General features: G+C 37.7%; 1 protein-coding gene across 1 annotated transcript in view; it reads left to right on the forward strand.

Moving 5' to 3' along the window:
- Nucleotides 1-12,481, forward strand: part of BRIP1 (BRCA1 interacting helicase 1) — a 55,288-nt gene that overhangs the window by 24,511 nt on the left and 18,296 nt on the right. The gene's annotated exons all lie outside the window — the stretch shown is intronic.

The raw sequence follows: 12,481 nt of genomic DNA on the forward strand, positions 1-12,481 counted from the left end.
CTCCTGTAAATCTTAATGTGATTTCTGAAGTCTGCCGTTTCCGTTTTTCCCATTGACTGGGGCATAGGGAAGAGATGTGTGTAAAAATCCCTGTGTGTGATGGAAGATTTCAACCATTCCATCACAACGCTCTTTTCTCTGCCTCGGCACTGGAGGCCATTGTGGTAGTATTGATTCAAACAGAGAAGAACAGTTGGAGAAAGAAATAGTGAAGTTTGTACAAAAAGAATTAGAATAAGGGTTTTTCTATAACCTGGTATATAATCTTTATCCTCAAATTCTGTTGGCAAGCCTCCTTCGTTCATGTCATCGGTTCAATCAAGTTACTCTGCCAAACCACATTTCAAGGTGGAGCTGGCAGTTCACGCCCTGGCAAGATCATTTCTTGTATAATCTGAGAGGCTACAGCAAACGTATCTTCTTGAAATAAGAAAGCCAGAATAGTGCTGAATTATGCTCCAGAGGAGTAACTGAAGTTCTCCTAAACTTTTAAAGCTGAAGTGTGTTTTATTGTAATGATTTATTAGAATGTTTTCACTCTAGAACTTTTAACCTCTTGAGTTGTTTGGGGTTTGGGTTTTGGTTTTGGGGCAGTTTTCCTCCTGCTTGGTTACTGATGGCTCATTTCAGTTTTGACCATCCCCATGTATTACAAAGCAGGCCAAGAAAAATGTTGGGCTACATCAAAGGTAAAATTTTATTTTTGGGGGATGATAACTGACAATCTGAATAGTTGCACAATGTTTGTTTTCTTTCTTAAATAGTATGACAGGATCCTAGATATGCATTGGTTATGGAGTAATTTTCCTGGTTTCTGGGAAATGAGAGACAATCCAAACATTGGTTATGCTTAGAGAAGTCAGAGGAGATGATCCACAGCTTGCTGCTGAACGACGAGGCTCTTCCCCCTTTCCTTGTGATCGTTCTTGTGCTACTGATTCAGATCTCCAGAACAAAGGAAAACTTTTAATCTTTTTTTTTTTTTCCTGGTTAGTTTTCTGTTGGCCTTGTGAACTGAGTTGGCTCATCAGGGGGTCAGAAAAGTGTCAGAGAGAGCTCAAGGGAAGAGATGATACTGCACACTCAAGGAGGGGAGCATGATCATCCCTTTTACCGCTAGAGCTCGATCTCAGCAATTAAGTGTTACTGTGCTTTTTTAAAACATGTTTTTCAGTAGTTGACCTTAATATGAGAATCTGTAAAGATACTCATTTGGAAATTCTGATCTTTTAATGAAATATGGTTTATGTTATAAAGTTGTTAGCATGAAATCACAGCATTGTTGACTGAGTCTGTCTTTACCGCATATTAACCAAATAAACTGGAGAGTTACTGAGGTGAGTGTTCTGGGTGAATGGAAATTTGGGTGAGGTGATATGAAAGGAATGAACTGTTCTGACTTCTCGTTCTGTGGAAACCCGCAGAAATGGAGGAGCTGTCTGCTGTTCATGTGTACTACTTATTGCAGTCAGACATTTTACACACGGCCATTCCTCGAGTACACAACAGCCGTTGTGGTTGGGTGTTGTAGCAGTTCAGTGCTGTTGGCTCAGGGGAGATTTCTAGGTGTGATTTGGGTCCCACCTTATCTTTTTGAATTACTGGCTGCAAAGAATGAACAAATATACTTTCCGTGGCTTACTCAACTGCTACAGTGATGAGCAAGGGACTTGCAATTATTCAAGTGCCCTGTGGCACTTGCTTTTTACATAGAGCAGATACACTTTCTGAGAGCATCTGCACATCATATAAAGCAGAATCCGTTGCAACAGTCTGTGGCAGGTTATTGGGTATTATGTCTAAAAAAATTATATGCCATACTGGTAGATGAGTGTTTTGCTTGTGAATTTCACACCCTGAGAGCTGTGCAGTTTAATATTTTATTATGCTGTTAGTTTAAATACCCTGAGCATACAGCATCAGGAAAATAAACTAAAAATCTATTATTGTTTCTCACTTCTGAGCTCTGACTTGTTGAAGTGCTGCAAGCTGAATTGTTGTATCTAGTTAACACATGCTCCAATTTTCATTGTAATTAACACTTTCTGCTTGCATATTTTTCCTACCGTTTAAGTAGCAACAGCATTGGAAATGAGTTTTCACACTCAAGAAGTTTGTACTCTGTGAATGATAGAGTCCGAACAGTAAATAACAATTACAGTCAACATGTCTTTTTCTTCAAGAGCTTTTCATGACGGGGAGAGGAAGCAGGATGGAAAACAGTAGTTATTAATAAGGGACAATATACATAAGTAACATTAGTTTTAAGAAGGTGTATCTTGCACAGGTTACTTTGACATTACTGTTCTGTACCGTCGCAACCTGCAGAATTCCTGGACCCTCTGGCATTTCTTAGAGGTTCACTGCCTGATGTGGTAGAGATATGACTTCTTCACGTGTGGTAAAACACTATATATGAGAACAAATAGACTTGAAAGCATGTATTTAGGTAGCGTGTTTTGTATCAGCAATGTAACAGCATATACAAGAATTGGAGTATTAAATGTATTGCAAGGAATACCTGGGCTATTGTAAATGCAGAAAAGTTCTACTTCATTGGAGAGTCAGGAAACCTAAGAAATCGTGTAGAGAGAATATTAATATTTCTTAAAATTATATAACTACAGGTGTAAAATGCCTTCTATAAATTTCAAAATATTTTCTCTGTTCATGTTAACAGAAGAGTAAAAGCTAAAACCTGTTACTGTCGCACTCTTGGAGTCAGTTCCCCATGACAGGCATCTGCCTCCCCCCATCTACTGTGTGAGCGTTTGTGGACTTGGGCAGCCTCTTGCCTGGGACTGCACTGCACGTCTGTTTGAATCGGCTTCCCTGCGTGGTACCGTACTTCCTTGCTGATGTGCCACTAAGACAACCTGGTCTTTTTTTTTTCCTCTTTATTCTGGATAAAAAGAGGTCAAAGATGACTGAGCTTGGTTTTTGACTGGTGAGGAAGAGGACAGCAGTGTAGGCTGCTGACTTCATTCATGAACAGTTAATAATTTTGTATTTGATTCCAGACCAGGATCTAAACGATCCTTTTAAAAATAAATTTTTCTGGAGAGCTTTCTTTGCATGAAGGATTGCGCTCTCACTGGAATGCGAAAGTGTAATGATAGCCTAGGGTGAATGTACAAGCAGTTCTTCTAACACAGAAAGCTGTTGTCTTGGTTAATTTTAAGACCACAAAAGAAACCCTGTTTTGAACCAGGTTGTTTAGAAACAGCTGCAACAGAGCTCAGAGACTGAATACTTCAAAGGCTCTCCAGATTGTTTTGTGGTACAACATGTTGGGTTTTTGGGGAAAAGATTTTATATAAAAAAGCTTCTTTAACTGTAGAAGCAACATATTAACTGTGTTATTCTAGAGTCTGGTGTGCAGAACATTTCCTTTTTCGTTACTGTTGTCACCGTTCACATATTCCATTATTTAAGCAGGTTATTGAAAAATTGATGGTATGTTGGTACCAGAGAGACATCCTGTAGGCTGCAGTGTTGATTTATGGCACATGGAACACAGTTCAGTGCTTCAGTTTCCTGCTGGTGAGCGGCACTTTGTCATTGTCCCTGAAGAAAAATCATACCAGTGAAATCCCCTGTGTTCCCCCCAAGCTGAGTGATGCATACTTTTTCTTCAAAAAAGATTATGAATTATTCACCTTTTATTGTGCTGGAGTGTGCACATGGTGATCAGAATCTTGTTCATAGTACAGAGTTTTTCACCATATTCAGGGTTTAGTTTAATTATGTAGTTGAGTTGCATGGTAGCTTTTATCTGTTTTTTTTTTTTCCTCCTTCTTTTTCCCCCCAGTGTGTCTGCTAGGCCTGTGTGGGCTAGCACAGATTTTACCCTGCATTTCCTAGCTTATGTAGGTACCTCAACACATGAGTCTTGGCTCTAACTGTCTGTTTTTCTTTTATGTTTGTTTAAAATTTTCCTTGAGAAAATAAGCACAGTACTTCTAAACTTTAAAAGACACGTTTTTCCACACAAATTCTTGAAAATCAAGGCACTTACATGGTTTTAAAGTTTTATTCTTCAAGCTGATTTTCTGTTGCAAAGAAACGATGAGAGACATCTAAGTGAAAAACCTCTCGAAACAGCAGGTGTAGTAGTGATACAGATTTCCAATTGAGGGCAGCTTTCTCCTGGGAGATGTGTTGAGGAAAGACTCCATGATATAGATGACCTGTTAGGAGAATTAAAAGGCTTGTGATCTTCTTCGTAACTCTGGAAGAAAGGTAGAATGTCAGAATAAATGTGTGAGTTGGGTCACGGTCCCTTCGCAGCTTCCTGGCTTCCACCTCTGCACTGCTGAAGGCGTTCCAATAAAATGTAACTTTCCTTATAGAAGAGAACAACCTGCTGAGCACTGACCAACTTCAGCAGTTTGGTTTTAATTTTGGAATCGTGACTATGTGTGCAAGTTTTTAAAATCACTTTCTTTTTAACTACTTTTGCTTTAAATATATGCACTCTTATTTTATGCACTTGATTTGGTTTTTGCTCTAACAGGTGGTAAGGGTTAGCAGTTAAATACACGTTAGAAAATCTTGCTCATCAGCTGAAAAGGAGAGGTTCTGAAAAAAGTGAGGAATGTGGTTTTTCCTGTGGAAGTTGTACTTAGATGAGCAGACGCTCTGGTCTTATTCCTTCACAATGTCTTCTTTTGTTTCAGGACTTTTCTAAGATCTCTCCACATTAAATTTCCTCTCTGTGTTGCCTAGTCTTCATATTCCTTAAAACAAATCAAAATCTGAACATATTCTGTTTCCTGTATTCTTTAGTAATTAGTTTTACAATAGAATGCTCTCTTTCTCCTGACAGCAGAAAAAACGTTTAATTTTTATTTATATATATTTTCTGTTTTACAATTACGGAGCATTTCATTACAGAGACCCTGTGACACTTCAGGAAAAGAAATCAGACAGAAACTGACCTGGAGTCAGTACTCTGTAAACCAAGTCTGGTTCAAACGAACACTTCTTTGCATTGCTGGTCGTAGCCCCATGATGATAATAAATAGTTGGGGGAATGTGCCGTAGAAAGGAGGTGTACCCTCTCCTCGATAAGAATAGCATCTTTGTGTTTCCATTAAAATGCTGCATTAAATCAATTTATTTTGGGCACATAAAAATTACCTATGCATATGTATTTATATGATGGGCATTTGGTATTTTTCTCCAGTTTCCAATTAACAGTTGGAAATTAACATTCTATTTTGGAAGTAGATTTTACTTCACAAATGAAATCTTTTGGGCACAGATATTTTCATGCTCTCGTTAAATGAAATGTGTTATAATTAAAATGGAGAAAATGGAATTTGAAGCTTAAAAAATACTTTTTTTTTTTGTGAGTAGGTACATTAGTATTTTGTATCAGGTTAGTCATTCAAAAGAATGAGTTCTAAATACCTCCTTGTATTATGTTAGACACCTCCCATAAACAAGAGGTTGCTGTGAATCAGTCTATTGCTTAACCTTTCATGAAAATCTAATTGAGTGCAAACAACTGCTTAAATAATTTAATGGACTAAGTTATTTTTGGCTGGTGTAGTCCCACCCTAGTGCAGTGCAAATGACTGGGTGTCAGGCAAAATTGAGTTTTTTTTTCTTTTTTTGGTGAGGAATGTGAGTAGGAATAAAATCACTGTTGAAAAAGCATACAGTTGACGAAGAAGGAAAAAAGATTAAATGTAAATTAGCTCTGCCAATTTGGTAAATGACTTGTGGCTAAAAGGTGTGTGTTCTTTCAGTCCTTTTGAAAGCGTGCAGTACTTTTGGTGATGTTGATGAATGTTATTGGGTTTCATTGCTTTCTTTTCATACATGTGGCCTTTTATTCTTATTAAGGGACATTGTGCTTTTTATAGTACTATTTTTAATGGTTCTAGAGTGCTATTCCAAATTTATTTTAAAGATTCGGATAATGAACATTAGATTTTATTGGTTAGCTGGCCCAAATATTTTCCCTCCTGTTCTTGGAAGGAAACTCAGCTTTTTCCTTTCACACGAATCCTTCCAAGCAGTTATCTCTTCTCCCTTCAATATGTTATTCCCTTTTCATTTCTCTGTCTACTTTCTTCCTTCTGCTGTTTCCTTTGTGTTCACTTTTAACCTCAAAGGACTTCTTTTGTTGGTTTTTTTTTTTGTTCTTTTTTTTTAAACTAAAGGTGGAAATGGAATTAATTACTGATCACATGCCACCACATTGGCTTTGTAGACTGTTGTTTCCCCCAAACTGAAGAGCTCCAATAGTCCCGGAGGTCAGTTACCTATAGGATTCCGGGTCATTTAGCACAGAGGCTTGGTAACCCTTTTAGTTCAGAGAACTGTCGAATAACTTTTGCTAATTCTGTACTGTACCAAAACATCTCAGTTGTTGAAGAAGTTAGTTTAATATGAGCCTGTAATATCAGCATGTAAGTGATGTGAAAAATCTGGATGGGGTCCAGCCGGATACATTCTCCAGGGTTACTTTGAAATAACATGAATTAAAGGCCAGTAGTGTTTAAGCAACGTACTAAATGCATTTATTTAATGACTGAATATATTTTGGGATTGTCACTAATATAGGGACAGTTTCATTCTTTCATAATAGAAGTAGAACATTCAACCAGGTGATTAACCATCGTGCTGAACAGACTAGAGCCTTGAGACCAGTGGGAGAGTGGTTTGAACAAAAAGGTACAGCTGTAGCTAACCAGCTGACTCAGCAAACTGCGTCAACCTGGAAGCTTGTTAAAAGTAATGCAATACCTATGGAATTAGATATGTTATAAAACCATCTGTGCCTTCAGATGTGGAAAATACCATGTCCTCCATCCTAATAGCTTGAGTTTGCAGCAGGATCTGTCAGAGCGTATAGATTTTTTTGTTTTTTCTTACTGAAAGGAGGTGAGGAGGCAGCTGATGCAGATGCAGGTTGAGTTGTCCTGTGATAGATCAAGCAACCTGTTCTATTTTTTTTGCAGACAGTCCAAATGGTGGGAAACATTTTGTAGTAAGACAAGAAAACTGCATTTCTTCTTTACATTCTCTCTGAATGTGAGAGGTTTCAGTAGATGTAGAGGAAAAAAAAAGCCTCTTACTTGTTTGGTTTTGACACCTGTTATTTTTCTGTCAAGATACAAGCACTGCATTGAAGCAAAAACATTTGATAAAACTCTGCAGTCCTCTGCCTCCTCCACTCCGCTGCCTCCTCCTGTTGCTTTGATAAGATAAAAGCACTCACTGAAGGACTGAGTTATTTAGTGTCTTGAAGCAAAACAGAGTTTGAGATCAGTGGAAGAAGAGGCGAGGAAAGATACAGAAATTAATGCCTTCTGTTACTGAAGAAGGTATAAATTGTATTTACATCTAGTATAAAATTTAAAGAAAAGCTATTTAAAATGTTAGGCACACTGCTGGTGAGGTCTGTCTTAAATAGAATGTTTTTAAAAGACTGATGCACCTTCTTAACAAAAGATGAAGAACTTTTAATTAAATTTTACGAAGATATACTCATGTATGTTTAAAATATGCAGGGATACCTGTTTCTTTTTCATAAGTTTAAGTGTGACTCAGAGTGGAAGAAGCACTAGTTTTAAAATTAGAGCACCATGCATCAGAAAAAAGTTATATTGTTTAGATGAGTAGGTTATAGTTTTGTTCCCTCATCCTAGCTAGATTTTCAGGCAGTTGGAATTGCCTTTGGATACATGTTCCTTGCTTTGTGGATGATTTTGCATGTGTGGGGAATTTATGGCCTTTTTCACAATGTAAGATTGTGAAAGGACCAGAAGAGCACAATTCCATCTGACAGGTTCTCTTGTCTCTCTCTGAATCTAATTGTGGTCGCTGAAACAGTTGTTTATCCTGTGTGTGGAGAGAGGTGCAGCTGGATGTGGGTTCATACATCTGCAGCTTCTTAAAATGTTTTTGGTATTGCAAAGTTAAAAAAAATAAACCTGTAAGTTCCAAAGTTATGTTGAAAAAGAAACTATTTAATGAGATATGTAATTTCCCTACTGTGTACTAGGAAAATAACACAATGTATTTCAGTTTTGTAGATGTAAAAAGTCTATTCTTCATCTAGTAGAGCTTTGGGGGATCCCTTTATGCCATGTTTGAAGTCTCTAATCTACATGTCTGTAGTGTTCTAGTTTAGTCTAGATTCCCTTTGGAAATACTTGCTATAATCTCTTGTAGGTATGCAGCAAGGAACGGCCCAGGCCAGTCTCTTCCATTTGGTGTTTCTCGAGAAACTTCAGGTTTTACAAACCATAGCTGGAAATGATCTTAACACGTGTATGTCTATATTACATTTTAAAAAAAACTAAACACGCTACCATGTAATGTAGCCTTGAAATTAAAGGGAAAATGTTTGTATTATGAGATTTTTAGCTGCTTCTGAAAGTGACACCACCTCTTCCTCACTCTTGTAAATGTAGAATTTTGATGTCTGTATGTAGAATGTGCATTAATGGACCGATAATTAAAAGACGATGTAAGAGTACATCATTATAGCAGCACTGTAGGTCTCTGTGTGTCGCATTTCCATGTTGGTGGATTGGATGATAACCCTGTTTTCTGCAAGTGACTGCCCTTTTAGTCCCAAGTGTAACATAGCCCTCTCAGTTCTACCAAAACGGAGCCTAGTGAAGTAAGTCCCGTTGCTCAGCCTCTGGCTTGGCCGTGGATGTCTGTTTTCCATTTCTGAAGTTTTGTGCTGACTGCGTGTAGAACTTCTATTTGACCCTTCAAACACGTTTCCAGCCCACTGGAGACACACTTTGATTTGAAGCAGTGCTTATTCAAAAAGAAAATTCTGGTAGCAAACACATGAAGAGCTCTGCATGGGAAAAGGCTTTTAGATCAATGTTAGTCCCTTGGGAATCTCTGACTTTTTGCACTGACAGTGGTGCCAATACTCTGATTTTTGTTAAGAAAAACCTAATGGCTGTTTCCTTTCTCCCCCCAGCTATCCTTTATATCTGAATAACAATGAAAAGTGGAATTTCATATCATTAAAAAAAAATATTACATAGAAACAAGAGGAAAAAATACGCAGTTTGGAGAAAAGGGTTTTTTAGTGTATAGTGGCAGACTTTTAAGAAGGTTACAAGATATTTGTGTAAATTTTGTGCACCTTGAAATACCTTTTGTTCAGTTACTATATAAATATATGGGTAACAAGACAGCATATAGTTTTAAAGGTGCATAAGAATATGCAATACAATTGGAACTGATAGTTATTATTAAATAGTTAATAGTTGTTAAACTAGCCAATAAAGCCAGAGTTTTTTTACTCTGCTGTCAGGTGCTGCTTAGGTTATTATCCTTTTTGTCCTGTACTGCTCTTGAACATCCTTTCGTATTTTCAGGTGTTCCATAGCTTCCCCAAGCACTTTTGGTGGAGGGATTTTTTCTGTGATGCTTTTTTACTCTGCTAGCAAGATGCAATCCATTCATTACATGAATCAATGCTAAAATGTTTAAAGAATATTCTATGTAAAGAAGTTTAGGAGCAGGTGCTTGTAGCAGGATGAGAGCTGGCGAACTGTAAACCAGAATAAGTAACTCATCATTTTACTGTGTTTTCAGTTAGACCCTCCCTCATCTCAGGTATTTACTACTTTGAAAATTACTGGCAGGAGGTAAAGAATACTGCAGAAAAAGTGCATCCCCAGCAACTTGATTCACTTCTCAACTTCATTAAGATTCTAGAAATTACAATGAACTTGCCTTAGGGTAAAATACATTAAATAAGTCTTTGGTCTTGCTTCATGACATGGGAAACGCCTAATGCAATTTTTGGCACTGTATAAAATGAAGCGACAAATGGAAAGGGGCAAAGCTTTTCCTTTGTGGACACAGGATGAGAGGATTTTGCCAAAAAGTGCAATGCAGTGGCAAGAGAGGTTGAGAAAAGTGTTTCTCCCATTCCCAGACCTCGAGTGCTTCAAAAGCTGCCTTAAAAAGGGGGATGCTGACAAAGACAAATGGTGAATCTAAATTCTGAGCTCATAGTTGCTGTGGATCATAGCTTACAGGTGTCATTAAATTGCAGAAAGGAACAAAAGGAAAAAGCTATCAAAGTAAACATCCTTCAGTGCATGGGAAGATGACAGATTCTTTGTAACAAGATTTTCTGTTCTCCTGGAGGAAGAACATTTGTTAATAAACCATTTGAGAATCCATTTTTAAGGGATTTAATAAAATATACACAGGCTGCCTTCCACTGCAGAAACTATTATTCCCTTGGGTAGAAAAAGTGACTGACTGTGGGCATTAATGGTTGCTTCCTGTGATTCTTGGCATTATATCTTGCTCCCATTTGCACTTTTTCAACATGAAGTGAAATAATTTTTTCTGAGAATCCTGCACTTGATTCCTAGCTCTTATGAGGCGTGTATGTGTTCTATATTTTATTTATTTGTATTCAGTCATGTCCATAATTCTCATCGTTTTAGGTTCTGTGTCTGTAGCATGGGTATTGTGTGTGTTTGTGCATACTTTCCTGGGTACCAGAAAGTTTCCATATCCAGCAAACTCCATTAAATGGAAGAGGTAATAGCTTTTGTGTGAATTAAATGAATTGTTCCATTCTTGCTAAAGATTTTCTTGAATAATTCACTGATTTCCATCAAAACTTGTAGCTTTTCTATTGTGGTGGTTGCTGTCAATTAAACAAGAAACCTGAACCTATTATGGCCTAATAGATACTTGCCTGGAGGTGCTGAGTAACCCACAAAAGAGAAAAGATGTTTTCTTAAGAATTTGCAGGAAGGTTTTCTACTGCCATCTTTCCAGCTATGACTATAAGTTATACTTCTTTCAAATATGAGAGAAATACAATGGAATGGAGGGATTAAGTAGTTTTTGTAAGGAATCTTGCCCTCTCTGAGACTATCAACAGACTTCAGTTCTCTTAAAGTAAGAAACAGTTTTTCTGCTAAGAACACTTCATAAAGGGTGTGTTTTTGAAAAATACTGATTGATTTCAGTAGCTGAGATGATAGTAGGAGGAAAAAGTCAGGGGCAAGTGACCCTTAAAAGTCAAAGCATAGATAATTTTATGTATGTAAATGTCAAATTCCATTATACCCAAATACATCCTGTCTATATTGTCTTACTGGCCTCCTCTTCTCCTGCATGGTAAACAGCAGGCAGAGCTAGAAGTGAATTTAGCAGAGATTGCCAAGTGAATGTCCAGGCAGACATTAGTTTCATAGAAGGAAGAATGAAATCTGGAAAGCTAATAATATTGCAGTCACTGGCAGCTCTAACAGATCCCAAATGGATGTACTTAGAGGCATCATTTATTTGATTCTTTTCTTTACCAGAATTATCTCTTATCATATCCAAGAACTGAAGACATAGTGGCAGGCTGTGGATGGCAAGACAGACAGTCATTGCTCGGTCATAATATTACGACCTTTTATATAAAAAGAGATTACAGACAGGATGCTGCCAGGAAATGAGCTGGTAGGGAAGGGGACAAGCAGTAGGACAGACCCATTTAGAAGAGACATTTATTCTGCAGTAACATCTATATGTATAGGAAACTGTTCCTACTATTCCTCACTTAGTCTTTCTGTGCTTGCTTGAAAATGGTGTCATGTCAGTAGTAAGCAAGTGTAATTCCCTGAATAGAGGCTTGAAGAAACCTAGTGAAAATTCAAGAATAACATAGTATTTGTCCCCTATGAACCCCATGTACCTCAAAAGGAACCAAACCAACTACTTATTGTTAGAGAATAAGTTCAGATCTTTAGTGTTGAGAACATGAAATGCTCAAGGGTTCTCGTAAAGAGTTTCCTACAAGTTTGCAAGTGTTCTCCCTGTAAAGTCAAATGTGACAACAATTGGTTACCGTTAGTTCTGCTTCACAATAACACTTCAACTGTATATTTGGACATGGGATAGATTAATTTTATAACAATCAAACCACTCAAGATCCTGAGATCTTGGCTGGAGCGCATCAGAAAGGCAAGCGGGCTGGAGTTAAGGGATGCTGTGACTTTTTGAGCAATGAACTGGGTCAAGTGCCAGTTCCAGATGGAGCAGTTTATATAGCCTGAAGCAAAATACTGAGAAAGGCTTCGGTGTGTGGAGTTGAGGGAAGTACAGACAAATTAAGAGCATAACCCTTATTACAGAATCTGTGAATTTAAAATCTCTCTACCTATGAAGCTCAGTAACTCTACTGCGCAATAGTCAGTGACACACTAATGATCACTGAACAGTAAAAGAAGTGAAATAAAGTATTTACTTGTGTCCATTGAACCAGATCTACTCAGTTCATTCTAAAACGTGTTGGTTGCCTTGCTTTTGTCTTGAGGGCAGTGCTGTGCACCATCAGACAGACATGTCAGGTGGAGTGACTTTTTTGCTCCCTGTCTTGATAAAATTCAGTCTAGAAATTGATGAGAAAAGGGCACGTGATGCCTGCTACCTGCAAAATGACCCCACCATTCTGACTTCAGTTTCTGTGGTA

This window comes from Nyctibius grandis, chromosome 18 (genome assembly GCF_013368605.1).
Source record: "Nyctibius grandis isolate bNycGra1 chromosome 18, bNycGra1.pri, whole genome shotgun sequence".
NCBI classification, from domain to species: Eukaryota; Metazoa; Chordata; class Aves; order Nyctibiiformes; family Nyctibiidae; genus Nyctibius; species Nyctibius grandis.